Raw genomic sequence first — 16761 nt, 5'->3', positions numbered from 1 at the left:
TTCGATGTTGTTACCGACCACCACGCGCTCTGCTGGTTATCCTCCCTCAAAGATCCCTCAGGACGCTTGGCACGATGGGCTTTACGGCTCCAAGAGTACGACATCCGCGTCATTTATCGCTCAGGCCAGAAGCACGCTGATGCCGACGCTCTTTCGCGTTCGCCTGTTTCTACTGATATTGCGAGTGTCTCCATCCAAGACAACTTCCTTCCACTATCAGGACCCATCAACATGGCTGCGGAGCAGCGCAAAGATTCGTGGATTGCGTCTCTGATGGATTACCTATCTGAAACACTCGCCCACCCGCCATCTCGAGCGCTACACCGACAAGCCTCTCACTTCGCCATCCGTGATGGAATACTTTATCGCCGCAACTACCACCCTGACGGTCGCAAATGGCTACTCGTCATACCCAGGCATCTCCGCGCCAGCATATGTGCTGCTTTCCATGCCGATCCGCAGTGTGCGCACGCCGGTTTGTTTAAAACCTACGCCAGGCTACGTTTTCGGTTTTATTGGCGCGGCATGTACACATTCGTTCAAAAGTACATTCGATCTTGCACAGAGTGCCAACGCCGCAAGCACGATCCTAGCCGTCCTACTGCACCAATGCAGCCGTTACCGTGCCCAGTGCGACCATTCGACCGGGTTGGAATAGACCTTTATGGTCCTCTACCATATACATCAGCTGGGAATCGCTGGATTATTGTAGCGATCGACCATCTCACGAGATATGCAGAAACGGCCGCTCTACCAGCCGCGACGGCACGTGACGTTGCGTCTTTCCTGCTGCAACGTTTTGTTCTGCGTCATGGCGCTCCACGTGAACTTTTGAGCGACCGAGGCCGCGTCTTTCTCGCGGATGTTATTCGAGAACTTCTTGCAGAATGCCATGTAATTCACCGCTGTACTACCGCATATCGCCCACAAACAAATGGCTTGACCGAGCGTTTCAACCGTACTCTTGGCGACATGCTTTCTATGTATGTCGCCTCCGACCACACCAGCTGGGATCTCATCCTTCCTTACGTAACGTACGCTTACAACACGGCACCTCAAGCGACGACAGGCTTTTCTCCATTCTTTTTACTTTATGGTCGAGAACCATCGTCTCCAATTGACACCATTCTCCCCTACCGACCCGACTCATCCGAAGGCACACCACTTTCCGAAGCCGCGCGGTATGCGGAAGAATGTCGGCAATTAGCTCGCACCCTTACAACCCAAGAACAAGGGCTACAGAAATTTCGTCACGACGATGGACGGTCCAACTACCAATTTTCGCCCAACTCTCTTGTTTGGCTGTGGGTGCCCCCCAGTGCTGCTCCTGGTACCTCTACAAAGTTTGTCAGCAGGTACCATGGACCTTATCGCGTCATAGAACAAACTTCCGCTGTTAACTACCTCATCGAACCCCTCACGGCCACTGTGGACATGCGTCGCCGAGGCCGCGAAATCGTACATGTGAATCGCCTCAAACCATATCACGAACCACTTGTGCTCACGACACCTTAGAACACTTACTTGGCATTATCTTCAGCGAGGGGGAAATATGTAATGATGATTGTAGTGGGTCATGCAAATCTCGGCACACACATTGTCAGTGCTAAGCACGAGACGCTCGGCCCGGACTGTCGCTGATTTTGATAGCTAGGCCTACGCTCCTACCTGGTCTCGGATAACAGTTTTGACTGTCGCCGTTCTATATTATAACCGCAAGATGCTTAAGACTGGAGGGAATCCGTTTCTCTTCAGTCGAGGCTGCAATCACTTAACTGATAGATCAGTACGACTCCGTACGATGCAACTTTTGTCTGGGCCGTAACCACTTGGTGGTCGAACAGTGAGACTAAGTACGTTGTATGTAGTAACAGTGTTCTAGGCTCTAACTTAAGAAAAGTTAAGTAGAAGAGTAAGACGCTGTTGATGTCTGTGTTATCATGAGTGTGCTTCGGCAAGATGTACATATGACTGTAAATATTTCGCTGTAATATACCTTCAAGTTTTCATTACCTTCAACCTGCCTCCTGCTTCATCGACGCCGATCATCTCCTTGACGGGACTTCAATCCATATCAAGAAGATCAACGAACGAGAAGGTAAACTTAACTGTTAGGCTTAAACTCCCGTTAGCGTTGCCGTGTAAAAATGTCCCAAAAAGGGTTTAAAAGTCCACTCACCAGAACAAAGGTGGTATCTTCTGATTTCTTGAGAATTTAGGCACACGACGGGAATGAAACGTAAATACCACAGGAAAGCATTCGTGAAAGCAGGAGCCGATCTTCGCGCGTCCGCACTGGTCGGCACCTAGAGCGTCTCCCCTCGAGGTGGTTAAAGGTGGGAAGTAGATACGAAGTGAAAGCCGTAAGAAAGCAAAAGCCGAATTCTCCTGTCTCTCATTTTCCACTAGCAGCCATTGGCATGTACATTGAGCACTATCCGTCATGAAAAGGTTGCTACGCTATACTCGCTGGGCGTAACCTCCTTGGTTTTAGAAAAGATTAGCGAGCGTTGGGCCGCAGTGCCCTGAATGCAGTAAACAAGTATATACCATGAGCTTGAGGTGATTAAAGGTGGGAAGTACACCCGAAGCGCAAGCCGTAAGAAAGTGTGCGTGTGCCACCTCTCGTTTAGTCCTTGGGATGTCCGCTGGATGGTGGTGCTTCTATTTGGGGAATATATGATGAAAAGATGCGAGATGGTGGTACTTGGAGTGTTCAATATATGGACGAACGGAAACATAGACAGATGCATGGATGGACGCATGAACGGACGCAGGGGCAGATGAATGGACGAACGCAGGGACGGACGCACGAACAGACTCACGCATGGACGGACGGATGGACGCATGCAAGGTCACACAGACAGACGCATGGACGGACGTAAGCAAGAACGAATGAACGGACGAATGCTTCGTCCCACTCTCCAAAATCCCCTCCGTGGATATGCTGCCCTTTTTCCCCCTTAGAGGCTTCTGTGCTGTGAGCGCTGACACCATGACATAGCGCACCAGCGCCATGACAATCTTTTGTTCTTCACTTGAATCGAACTCCTTGACGCTCTTGAGAATGCTGTGCGAGAACGGACGAAAGCAATAAAGCGGACGCGCGCGGTTCTCTCCGCTCACTCAGCTGGCGGCGATGAGCTGATCGGTGCCGGTCTCCAGAGTTCTCGCTGATAACGAGATCCGGACGTGGCTCCCCGGTTTTGCGACTTCCGGTCGCACGCATGCAGTCTCTGCTGGTGTGAACATCCGTCGTTTTTTGGTCGCTAGTCGCGAATGGTTGCGCGACCGCTGCTAGTCGCCGGTGTGCACCAGCCGTTAAAGTGTTTCTATCTCATCTCGCATTTTAATGCATCAGTACTTTACAAGCTACACATCTGCGTTCTCATTCTGCTTAGCTTTACAATAAATACGCTTTCTGTTATGATTCATAATACACTTTCTAATGTCATAGATATCAGAAGTCGCATATAAACCTGTGAATTGGTCAGCTGCATTTTACCGAGTAGATCTGCTGTTCTGGATCTTGTTTTATCTTTGAATATATTTGTTGATACTTCTCAAGTCCTTGTGCAGACATATGTTTTTAGTCTAGCGATTCTTTGGCTGCGGCGATGGCGTAGTGGTTAGAGCATCCACCTCGCATGCAAGAGGTTCGTGGTTCAAATCCCGGTGTCGCGCAGTTCCCAACCGGATTAAAAAAAATCCGCGTGTTGGTGGAACTGCATTAAGAGGCCTGGGGTGCGGCCTCACCGGTAACCACCGCCGGAAACACACTCCCTCACCAGAGAACGATTGGCCACCCTGGTGCAGTATCTGGCCACTACCTCCCACATGCATACGTCAAATAACTCATGGCCCTCAGTCCCCAGCAGCTGCGAAGCAGCTGACCACGGCGGCGGTCAGATCTGCAACGCAGCAGAGGGTGCTAAAAATCTCTGTATCCGGACAGGCCGCCATTGGAACCTGAACTTGGCAACGTTTAACGCTAGAACATTATCTAGTGAGGGAAGTCTAGCTGTACTATTCGAGGAGCTAGAGGGTGTTAAATAAGATATAATAAGGCTCAGTGAGATTAGGAGGACAGATAAGGCCTCTATGGTGCTGCAGAATGGGCACGTCCTTTGCTATCGGGGCTTGGGAGACAGAAGAGAACTGGGAGGGGGGTTCCTAATTCACAGAAACATAGCTGGCAACATAGAGGAATACTATAGCATTAATGAAAGGGTGGTAGGGATCGTAATTAAACTGAATACAAGATAAAGGTAGTACAGGTTTACGCGCCTACATCCAGCCATGATGACGCTTCAGTTTAAAGCTTCTATGAAGACGTGGAATCGGCAATGAGTAAGGTAAAAACACAGTATACTATAGTGATGGGCGACTTTAATGCAAAGGTAGGGAAGAAGCAGGCCGGAGACCAAGCAGTAGGAGATTATGGCATCGGTACTAGAAACGCCAGAGGAGAGCTACTAGTAGAATTAGCAGAACGCAATAATTTACGAATTTTGAATACCTTCTACCGGAAACAAGAAAACCGCCAGTGGACATGGAGGAGCCCTAATGGCGAAAGTAAGAACGAAATAGACATTATAATGAGTGCACACCCAGGAATCCTGCAGAATGTGGAAGTGGTTGGCAAGGTACGATGCAGGGACCATGGAATGGTACGGTCTCGAATGCGCATAGACTTGAAGAAGGAACGACAGAAACTGATACGCAAGAAGCCAATCAATGAGCTAGCCCTGAGAGGGAAAGCACAGGAATTCAGAGTGTTGCTGCAGAACAGGTACTCGGCTCTTAATGAGGAAACCAACCTTAGCGTATATACAATAAATAATAATCTGACGAGTATCATTACGGAGTGTGCAGTGGAAGTTGGAGGCAGGGCAGTTAGACAGGACACTGGCAAGCTTTAACAGGAAACGAAGAACCTAATTAAGATGCGTCAAATCAAGAAAGTGTCAAGTACAACAGACAAAATAGAACTGGCAGAGCTTTCGAAGTTGATTAATAGACGTAAGGTATTCGATGTAAGAAGGTATAACATGGAGAGAATTGAACACGCTCTGAAAAAACGGAGGAAGCGTCAAAGCAGTGAAGAGGAAACTTGGGATAGGCAAAAGTAGGATGTATGCACTAAGGGACAAAGAAGGCAAAATACATACCAATATGGATAGTATAGTTGAAATAGTGGAGGAGTTTGACAGAGATCTGTACAGTAGCCGAGACAACCACGACCTTAATACTATAAGAACTAGCAGTAACCCAGATGATACCGCACCAGTAATGATAGAAGAAGTCAGAAAAGCTTTGGAGAGCATGAAAAGAGGCAAAGCTGCTGGTGAGGATCAGGTAACATCAGATCTGCTGAAAGATGGAGGACAGATTGTGTTAGAAAAACTAGCCAGCGTGTTTACGAGGTGTTTCCTGACAGGAAGAGTACCAGAGTATAGGAAGAACGCTAACATCATCTTAATACATAAGAAAGGAGATGACAAGGACTAGAAGAACTACAGGCCGATCAGCTTGCTCTCTGTAGTATACACGATATTTGCAAAGGTAATTGCTAACAGAGTAAAGAAAACATTAGAATTCAATCAACCAAAGGAACAAGCAGAATTTCGAACAGGCTACTCAATAATTGACCACATCCATACTATCAATCAGGTAACAGAAAAATGCTCAGACTATAACCAACCACTATACAAAGCCTTCATAGATTACGAGAAGGCATTTCATTCAGTAGAAATATCAGCCGTTATGCACACATTGCGGAATCAGGGCGTAGATGAAGTATAAATAAACATTCTGGAAGAAATCTACAGGGGATCAACTGCTACCATAGTGCTTCATAAAGAAAGCAACAGAATACCAATCAAGAAGGGTGTAAAACAGGGGGACACAATCTCCCCAATGCTATTTACCGCGTGCTTACAGGAAGCTTTCAGAAGCCTAGAATGGGAACAGTTAGGGATAAGAGTTAATGGAGAATACCTTAGTAACCTGCGCTTCGCCGATGACATTGCATTGCTGAGTAACTCAGGGGAAGAATTGCAACTCATGATTAAGGAGTTAGACAAGGAGAGCAGAAAGGTGGGTCTTAAAATTAATCTTCAGAAAACGAAAGTGATGTACAACAACCTCGGAAAGAGCAGCGCTTCGAGATAAGTAATAGTGCACTTGAAGTTGTAAAAGACTATGTCTACTTAGGGCAGGTAATAACCGCAGAGCCGAACCACGAGATTGAAGTAACTAGAAAAAAAAGAGTGGTAGTAAGACGGTAAGTTGGGCCAGTTGGTTAGGATCCATCGTGAACTTACTTACAGCGCAACACCAGAAAAAATACAGGACAGGGAAGGAGCAAAAGAGAAAGAAAAGACGGCGCTGACTCACAACTGTTGTTAATTTGGAAAAAACGGGGTAAAAAGTGTATATATAGGTACTGGCAGCCTACATCACAACATTCACAGAATACGAGGTGCACCGAGGTAGCGTGCGATGTACTTGTTCTTATGACTCACCGCGCATCTCCCTTTGGCTTGTTTGTTCCTGAGCGCATAATCAACCATCGGGCAAATGCGACCTATCTTATGTTTTGCGGAAAAAAGAACGTCGACACCATATCTTGAGCCTACGTTTTTCAGCCCATGCGCCAACTTGTGTACATAAGGAAAAACCGCTCTTTTTCTTTTTCTATCAAAATTTTCTTGACCTCCTCTGTGTTTCACGGGCATATATATATATATATATATATATATATATATATATATATATATATATATATATATATATGAGAAAGAATTATATAAGAATATTCTATAGGCTAAATGGTACGAAAACTCAAACGAAGTTGTGTTTTTTTTGAGAAATTGTAGAGGAAGTACTAGCGCAGTGAGCTAGAAAAATGCTGAATAGATGACGAAGTGCTTTCTGTCGGCAGGGTATCCCAAAGACTGTCTGCAGAATTTATAAAAGAGAATGTTCCATCGTTTGTGCGTGCTCGTGATAGTGTTAACAGCGTTAATGAAGAGAAACGTGTTGGATAATGCGTGACGTGTTGATGAAATTTAACTGACGGACTGTGTATAGTGTTTCTCAGAAATTTGTACGTAAGAATAGCAATGCGGAAAAGAATGCTATGATGCAGCGCTACAATATTTAATAAGGGATAAGCAAATGATATAGATTCAGTCCTCCAGCAAAAACAAATTATTCGCAAAACAGTATTTTGAGCTACCTGAATAGGCTGTAATGTTGTTAGATATGCGAGACCGTAGACTGAAATACAATATGACACATGCGATTCAACAAAGCTACGGTAAAGAATCAGAATGGTGTGTAATGGGAAAAAATGTCGTAGCCTATAAAATATTGGCATATTTTTGTAAATCTTCCTAATCACACCTTCCATATGACTGTGCCGCGTCAAATGTTCATCTATGAGTAAGCCTAAGAATTTTGTTTCACTAACTTTTGCTAGACAAACTCCATTAAAAATCAAATTTCCGTCGCTTCTGAGTGGCGCATTTTTGCAAAGAAAATTATAAAATTACTTTTAGAAAGATTTGGAATTAATTCATTTGTGTGTAGCCAGCAAGAGAGCCTCTTAAGAGTGAGATTAGCTTTTTGGTATAAATATTTCCCAGTCTTAGCCGCTATGAAGGTATTTGTGTCGTCGGCGTATAGGACATATTCGTCCTGTATGTACCATGGGAGATAATTTATGAAGACAATGAACAAAAAGGGACCTAATATTGACCCCAGCGGGACACCAATGATTACGGAATTTTTATCAGAATTTCGTCCATCGATGCACACATAATGTTGCCTATTAGTAAGATAGCTTTCTATTAGCTTATTAAGAGTGTCTCGAATACCATAGCCCTCTAGTTTTGATAGCAGTTGCTTTTGAATAATAACATCGAACGCTTTTCTCAAGTCTATAAATATGCCCATAGTTAGGAGCTTGTTTTCAATATTTTGCCTATTTTTTCCGTTAGTGTAAGCAAGGACAGTTCTGTACTTTTGGCTTTAAGGTAGCCATATTGCACGCTAGTCTGTTGGTTTCAAAATAAAAGCTGATTTGCTTGGGAAGTAATTTCTCGATTACCCTAGATTACCCTAGAATAACCGGCCCATTAGCAAAATAATGGGCTGGTAATTCTCGATGAGTAGCTTGTTGTGTTTTTTAAATACCGGCATCACTTTGCCAACTTTCAAGGCTCTTGGAAAAACACCAGAGAATAATGCTGTGATTGTTATGTTGGCTAAAGGTTCTGCAATAAAATTCACTGAGTGTTTCATCAGGGCTACAGGTAATTCATCACGTCCTACAGAATTTGTAGTGCTTAACGCTATTACATCACTTCGGACCTCAGTGGAATCAGTAGGTGCCAAATAAAAGGAGCTTCTTTGACTCTCAATTATAGGTAAATCATCATTCTGTTGAAAGTTGGCAGGTTTTTGTTTTGAGGTAAGCTCTGTTATGACGTAAGTGAAATACCTATTCAATTGTTCTGCCAGTGCATATGGATCCGTTATGACAGTGCCAGCATCAGTATTAGCTATTGAAGTACTTTGATGCGTTACGTTGTTCAATGCGGAGCTCAAAATATTCCATGTTTTAGCATTAGTATTAGTAGAACGAATAATCTTTGAATGATAATAGTCGGCCTTCTCAATATGCAATTATTTTTCTAGAAGTTTTTCATACATTTTGTATCTAATTTGCAAGTCTAATCTTTAAGGATGAAGCTTAAAGTTTTTATGCAGATTATTTTTATTATTTATTGACTTCATGAAGCCTTGGGTAATCTATGGCTTTCTCTTCAAACCTTTCCTACCACTGGACACCATACTGCAAGAGCTGCTCATGTGGCCATGTAGTCTATTTATAAAAGCATCAAGTTTTTCATCAGTACTTCTGGCACTATAAACGCTGTCCCAAATTTTTCAATCTAATTTGGACGTTATGGCTTTGTAGTCGTATACTTTACGGACATATTTTTCATTCTTAGCAGGAAATGATGAAGTGGATGCAGCCCATTGGAATCAGTTGATCAACGTCGGTTAGTGGAGGCGATGCTTCTAATCACAGTGTAAGATCATCATCATCATCATCATCATCATCATCATCAGCCTGACTACGTCCACTGCAGGACAAAGACCTCTCCCATGTTCCGCCAGTTAACCCGGTCCTGTGCTTGCGGCTGCCAATTTATACCCGCAAACTTCTTAATCTCATCTGCCTACCTAACGTTCTGTCTCCCCCTAAGCCGCTTCCCTTCTCTGGGAACCCAGTTAGTTACCCTTAATGACCAGCGGTTATCCTGTCTACACGCTACATGCCCGACCCATGTCCATTTCCTCTTCTTTATTTCAACTATGATATCCTTAACCTCCGTTTGTCCCCTAATCCACTCTGCTCTCTTCTTGTCTCTTAAGGTTACACCTACCATTTTTCTTTCCATTGCTCGCTGCGCCGTCCTCAATTTAAGCTGAACCCTCTTTGTAAGTCTCCACGTTTCTGCTCCGTAGCTATGTACCAGCAAGATACAGCTGTTATATACCTTCCTTTTGAGGGATAGTGGCAATCTACCTGTCATAATTTGGGAGTGCTTGCCGAATGTGCTCCACCCCATTCCTATTTATCGTGAACTTACTTACAGCGAAACACCAGAAAAAATAGAGGACAGGGAAGGAGCAAAAGAGAAAGAAAAGACGGCGCTGACTCACAACTGTTGTTTATTGGAAAAAACGGGATAAAAAGTGTATATATAGGTACTGTCAGCCTACATCACAACATGCGCAGAATACGAGGTGCACCGAGGTAGCGTTATCACACTCATGGCAATAAACAAGATTGGCCGAAATAACTCTTTTTCAAGCAGTGTGACGGATGGTTCACTAACGCACTTGCTCCCCCTAATCTTTATATGATATGCGTCAGCGATTTCTCTTGTTAGCTGGTTAAGATGCTTGAAGATGATCGTGGTTCTTTCAAAAATTGGACGACAACCGCATGACTTGCAATGTTCCGGCAGATGAAGCCGCGCGATTCCTTGAAGAGATAACTCATGCTCCCTTAAACGAACATTAACACATTGTTTCGTTTGTCCCACGTACTCCCTACCACACGATAATGGAGTTAAATACACAGCTTTTTTACGCATGCGATGTACTTGTTTTTATGATTCACCGCGCATCTCCCTTTGGCTTGTTTGTTCCTCAGCGCATGATCAACCATCGGGCAAATGCCACCTATTTTATGTTTGGCGGAAAAAAGAACGTCGACACCATATCTTGAGCCTACATTTTTCAGCCCATGCGCCAACTTGTGTACATAAGAAAAAACCGCTCTTTTCCTTTTTCTATCAGAATTTTCTTTACCTCCTCTGTGTTTCACGAGCTTAACGCTCCGACCCATTGACTCACACACAGCCGAAATCACCTTGTCAGGATAACCAGCATCTACTAACCGTTTTACCTGGTTATGAAAAGCAGTATTCGACACGTGCACACAGGATTTCCTGAGCGACGCATTTAAGATTGTCTTTGCAATCGCTCTCTTCACAATCTTAGAATGGCCAGACTTGTAGTTTAAGATAGGCTTCACTGATCTTGGGCATATTTCCAACACAAATGATCTTTACCAAAAGTTAGCTTTAGGTCAAGAAACTGTAGCTCGTAATCTTTACAGACTTCGTGAGTGAAGATAAGACCTATATCATGCTGACTGAACGATTTGAGAATGTGGTCAATGTCCTTATGGTGAATATCATTGTGGGAAAAAATTACAAAATCGTCGACGTAACGAAAAACAGCACTGCAGCACTTACTAAGGTGACCTTCCAGCTGCCTGTCAATGTATACTAAAATAATGTCACTAATAATGGGGGCCACGCTCGACCCTATGCAAACACCAGACTTTTGTACATAAAGATCCCCCGCCACGACACAATGGTACTTTCAAGGTAAAAAGACAAAAGTTCAAGAAACGATTCTAAAGAAATACCACAACCATCGATGAAAGATTGTTCATCGTTGCCAAACACAACGCAGGCATTTACGCATTTCATAACCTGGCAATGCGGAAGGGAATAATATAAATTTTCCACGTCGACACTGAAGGCGCTACGTAGGCTCATCGAGTTATTTTTGAGGTACTCGCACACAGAATCCAAATTCGGTATGCGGAAAGGGTCTACAATATTCAGGCATGTTAGGTTCTTTTGCAGAAAACGCGAAACATCTAACTGCCAGCTACCTTTTTCCGAGACTATGGCCCGGAAAGGCATGTTTTCCTTGTGCGATTTCACCTTAAAAAAACTTCTAACTCCAGGTTTTTTGCTCTCTTTACGCTGGCTGCCAAACGTTGCAGATTCATTCTTTCTAACAAGGAAAGCGCTCGGTGTTTTACTTCTGGGGCTTTAACACTGACACGCCTGAAATTTTTCTTAACTGCGGCCTCGCTCTTCTGTGAATACGCTTCAGAATTCATAATGGCAAAGTATCCTTCTTTGTCGGCTACTAGTACGTGCAGCTTGTTTTCACCAAGAAAATCAACTAGCGGCCTTAGTGAGTCCGTGCCCCCCCGCACCTTTCCCGTTCTGGCAATAGTATCTACACAGTCCGAAACACTTATTTATAAGAGCGTTATGCCCGTGAAACACAGAGGAGGTCAAGAAAATTTTGATAGAAAAAGAAAAAGAGCGGTTTTTCCTTATGTACACAAGTTGGCGCATGGGCTGAAAAACGTAGGCTCAAGATATGGTGTCGACGTTCTTTTTTCCGCAAAACATAAGATAGGTCGCATTTGCCCGATGGTTGATTATGCGCTCAGGAACAAACAAGCCAAAGGGAGATGCGCGGTGAGTCATAAGAACAAGTACATCGCACGCTACCTCGGTGCACCTCGTATTCTGTGAATGTTGTGATGTAGGCTGCCAGTACCTATATATACACTTTTTACCCCGTTTTTTCCAAATTAACAACAGTTGTGAGTCAGCGCCGTCTTTTCTTTCTCTTTTGCTCCTTCCCTGTCCTGTATTTTTTCTGGTGTTGCGCTGTAAGTAAGTTCACGATGGATCCTAACCAACTGGCCCAACTTACCGTCTTACTACCACTCTTTTTTTTCTAGTTACTTCAATCTCGTGGTTCGGCTCTGCGGTTATTACCTGCCCTAAGTAGACATAGTCTTTTACAACTTCAAGTGCACTATTACTTATCTCGAAGCGCTGCTCTTTCCGAGGTTGTTGTACATCACTTTCGTTTTCTGAAGATTAATTTTAAGACCCACCTTTCTGCTCTCCTTGTCTAACTCCTTAATCATGAGTTGCAATTCTTCCCCTGAGTTACTCAGCAATGCAATGTCATCGGCGAAGCGCAGGTTACTAAGGTATTCTCCATTAACTCTTATCCCTAACTGTTCCCATTCTAGGCTTCTGAAAGCTTCCTGTAAGCACGCGGTAAATAGCATTGGGGAGATTGTGTCCCCCTGTTTTACACCCTTCTTGATTGGTATTCTGTTGCTTTCTTTATGAAGCACTATGGTAGCAGTTGATCCCCTGTAGATTTCTTCCAGAATGTTTATTTATACTTCATCTACGCCCTGATTCCGCAATGTGTGCATAACGGCTGATATTTCTACTGAATGAAATGCCTTCTCGTAATCTATGAAGGCTTTGTATAGTGGTTGGTTATAGTCTGAGCATTTTTCTGTTACCTGATTGATAGTATGGATGTGGTCAATTATTGAGTAGCCTGTTCGAAATTCTGCTTGTTCCTTTGGTTGATTGAATTCTAATGTTTTCTTTACTCTGTTAGCAATTACCTTTGCAAATATCGTGTATACTACAGAGAGCAAGCTGATCGGCCTGTAGTTCTTCTAGTCCTTGTCATCTCCTTTCTTATGTATTAAGATGATGTTAGCGTTCTTCCTATACTCTGGTACTCTTCCTGTCAGGAAACACCTCGTAAACACGCTGGCTAGTTTTTCTAACACAATCTGTCCTCCATCTTTCAGCAGATCTGATGTTACCTGATCCTCACCAGCAGCTTTGCCTCTTTTCATGCTCTCCAAAGCTTTTCTGACTTCTTCTATCATTACTGGTGCGGTATCATCTGGGTTACTGCTAGTTCTTATAGTATTAAGGTCGTGGTTGTCTCGGCTACTGTACAGATCTCTGTCAAACTCCTCCACTATTTCAACTATACTATCCATATTGGTATGTATTTTGCCTTCTTTGTCCCTTAGTGCATACATCCTACTTTTGCCTATCCCAAGTTTCCTCTTCACTGCTTTGACGCTTCCTCCGTTTTTTCAGAGCGTGTTCAATTCTCTCCATGTTATACCTTCTTACATCGAATACCTTACGTCTATTAATCAACTTCGAAAGCTCTGCCAGTTCTATTTTGTCTGTTGTACTTGACACTTTCTTGATTTGACGCATCTTAATTAGGTTCTTCGTTTCCTGTTAAAGCTTGCCAGTGTCCTGTCTAACTGCCCTGCCTCCAACTTCCACTGCACACTCCGTAATGATACTCGTCAGATTATTATTTATTGTATATACGCTAAGGTTGGTTTCCTCATTAAGAGCCGAGTACCTGTTCTGCAGCAACACTCTGAATTCCTGTGCTTTCCCTCTCAGGGCTAGCTCATTGATTGGCTTCTTGCGTATCAGTTTCTGTCGTTCCTTCTTCAAGTCTATGCGCATTCGAGACCGTACCATTCCATGGTCCCTGCATCGTACCTTGCCAACCACTTCCACATTCTGCAGGATTCCTGGGTGTGCACTCATTATAATGTCTATTTCGTTCTTACTTTCGCCATTAGGGCTCCTCCATGTCCACTGGCGGTTTTCTTGTTTCCGGTAGAAGGTATTCAAAATTCGTAAATTATTGCGTTCTGCTAATTCTACTAGTAGCTCTCCTCTGGCGTTTCTAGTACCGATGCCATAATCTCCTACTGCTTGGTCTCCGGCCTGCTTCTTCCCTACCTTTGCATTAAAGTCGCCCATCACTATAGTATACTGTGTTTTTACCTTACTCATTGCCGATTCCACGTCTTCATAGAAGCTTTAAACTGAAGCGTCATCATGGCTGGATGTAGGCGCGTAAACCTGTACTACCTTTATCTTGTATTCAGTTTAATTACGATCCCTACCACCCTTTCATTAATGCTATAGTATTCCTCTATGTTGCCAGCTATGTTTCTGTGAATTAGGAACCCCCCTCCCAGTTCTCTTCTGTCTCCCAAGCCCCGATAGCAAAGGACGTGCCCATTCTGCAGCACCATAGAGGCCTTATCTGTCCTCCTAATCTCACTGAGCCTTATTATATCTTATTTAACACCCTCTAGCTCCTCGAATAGTACAGCTAGACTTCCCTCACTAGATAATGTTCTAGCGTTAAACGTTGCCAAGTTCAGGTTCCAATGGCGGCCTGTCCGGATACAGAGATTTTTAGCACCCTCTGCTGCGTTGCAGATCTGACCGCCGCCGTGGTCAGCTGCTTCGCAGCTGCTGGGGACTGAGGGCCATGAGTTATTTGACGTATGCATGTGGGAGGTAGTGGCCAGATACTGCACCAGGGTGGCCAATCGTTCTCTGGTGAGGGAGTGTGTTTCCGGCGGTGGTTACCGGTGAGGCCGCACCCCAGGCCTCTTAATGCAGTTCCACCAACACGCGGATTTTTTTTAATCCGGTTGGGAACTGCGCGACACCGGGATTTGAACCACGAACCTCTTGCATGCGAGGTGGATGCTCTAACCACTACGCCATCGCCGCAGCCAAAGAATCGCTAGACTAAAAACATATGTCTGCACAAGGACTTGAGAAGTATCAACAAATATATTCAAAGATAAAACAAGATCCAGAACAGCAGATCTACTCGGTAAAATGCAGCTGACCAATTCACAGGTTTATATGCGACTTCTGATATCTATGACATTAGAAAGTGTATTATGAATCATAACAGAAAGCGTATTTATTGTAAAGCTAAGCAGAATGAGAACGCAGATGTGTAGCTTGTAAAGTACTGATGCATTAAAATGCGAGATGAGATAGAAACACTTTAACGGCTGGTGCACACCGGCGACTAGCAGCGGTCGCGCAACCATTCGCGACTAGCGACCAAAAAACGACGGATGTTCACACCAGCAGAGACTGCATGCGTGCGACCGGAAGTCGCAAAACCGGGGAGCCACGTCCGGATCTCGTTATCAGCGAGAACTCTGGAGACCGGCACCGATCAGCTCATCGCCGCCAGCTGAGTGAGCGGAGAGAACCGCGCGCGTCCGCTTTATTGCTTTCGTCCGTTCTCGCACAGCATTCTCAAGAGCGTCAAGGAGTTCGATTCAAGTGAAGAACAAAAGATTGTCATGGCGCTGGTGCGCTATGTCATGGTGTCAGCGCTCACAGCACAGAAGCCTCTAAGGGGGAAAAAGGGCAGCATATCCACGGAGTGGATTTTGGAGAGTGGGACGAAGCATTCGTCCGTTCATTCGTTCTTGCTTACGTCCGTCCATGCGTCTGTCTGTGTGACCTTGCATGCGTCCATCCGTCCGTCCATGCGTGAGTCTGTTCGTGCGTCCGTCCCTGCGTTCGTCCATTCATCTGCCCCTGCGTCCGTTCATGCGTCCATCCATGCATCTGTCTATGTTTCCGTTCGTCCATATATTGAACACTCCAAGTACCACCATCTCGCATCTTTTCATCATATATTCCCCAAATAGAAGCACCACCATCCAGCGGACATCCCAAGGACTAAACGAGAGGTGGCACACGCACACTTTCTTACGGCTTGCGCTTCGGGTGTACTTCCCACCTTTAATCACCTCAAGCTCATGGTATATACTTGTTTACTGCATTCAGGGCACTGCGGCCCAACGCTCGCTAATCTTTTCTAAAACCAAGGAGGTTACGCCCAGCGAGTATAGCGTAGCAACCTTTTCATGACGGATAGTGCTCAATGTACATGCCAATGGCTGCTAGTGGAAAATGAGAGACAGGAGAATTCGGCTTTTGCTTTCTTACGGCTTTCACTTCGTATCTACTTCCCACCTTTAACCACCTCGAGGGGAGACGCTCTAGGTGCCGACCAGTGCGGACGCGCGAAGATCGGCTCCTGCTTTCACGAATGCTTTCCTGTGGTATTTACGTTTCATTCCCGTCGTGTGCCTAAATTCTCAAGAAATCAGAAGATACCACCTTTGTTCTGGTGAGTGGACTTTTAAACCCTTTTTGGGACATTTTTACACGGCAACGCTAACGGGAGTTTAAGCCTAACAGTTAAGTTTACCTTCTCGTTCGTTGATCTTCTTGATATGGATTGAAGTCCCGTCAAGGAGATGATCGGCGTCGATGAAGCAGGAGGCAGGTTGAAGGTAATGAAAACTTGAAGGTATATTACAGCGAAATATTTACAGTCATATGTACATCTTGCCGAAGCACACTCATGATAACACAGACATCAACAGCGTCTTACTCTTCTACTTAACTTTTCTTAAGTTAGAGCCTAGAACACTGTTACTACATACAACGTACTTAGTCTCACTGTTCGACCACCAAGTGGTTACGGCCCAGACAAAAGTTGCATCGTACGGAGTCGTACTGATCTATCAGTTAAGTGATTGCAGCCTCGACTGAAGAGAAACGGATTCCCTCCAGTCTTAAGCATCTTGCGGTTATAATATAGAACGGCGACAGTCAAAACTGTTATCCGAGACCAGGTAGGAGCGTAGGCCTAGCTATCAAA

This window comes from Rhipicephalus microplus, chromosome 7 (genome assembly GCF_043290135.1).
Source record: "Rhipicephalus microplus isolate Deutch F79 chromosome 7, USDA_Rmic, whole genome shotgun sequence".
Classification (NCBI taxonomy): Eukaryota; Metazoa; Arthropoda; class Arachnida; order Ixodida; family Ixodidae; genus Rhipicephalus; species Rhipicephalus microplus.
The sequence above is the reverse complement of the archived record's forward strand: the minus strand, read 5'-3'. Positions refer to the sequence as shown.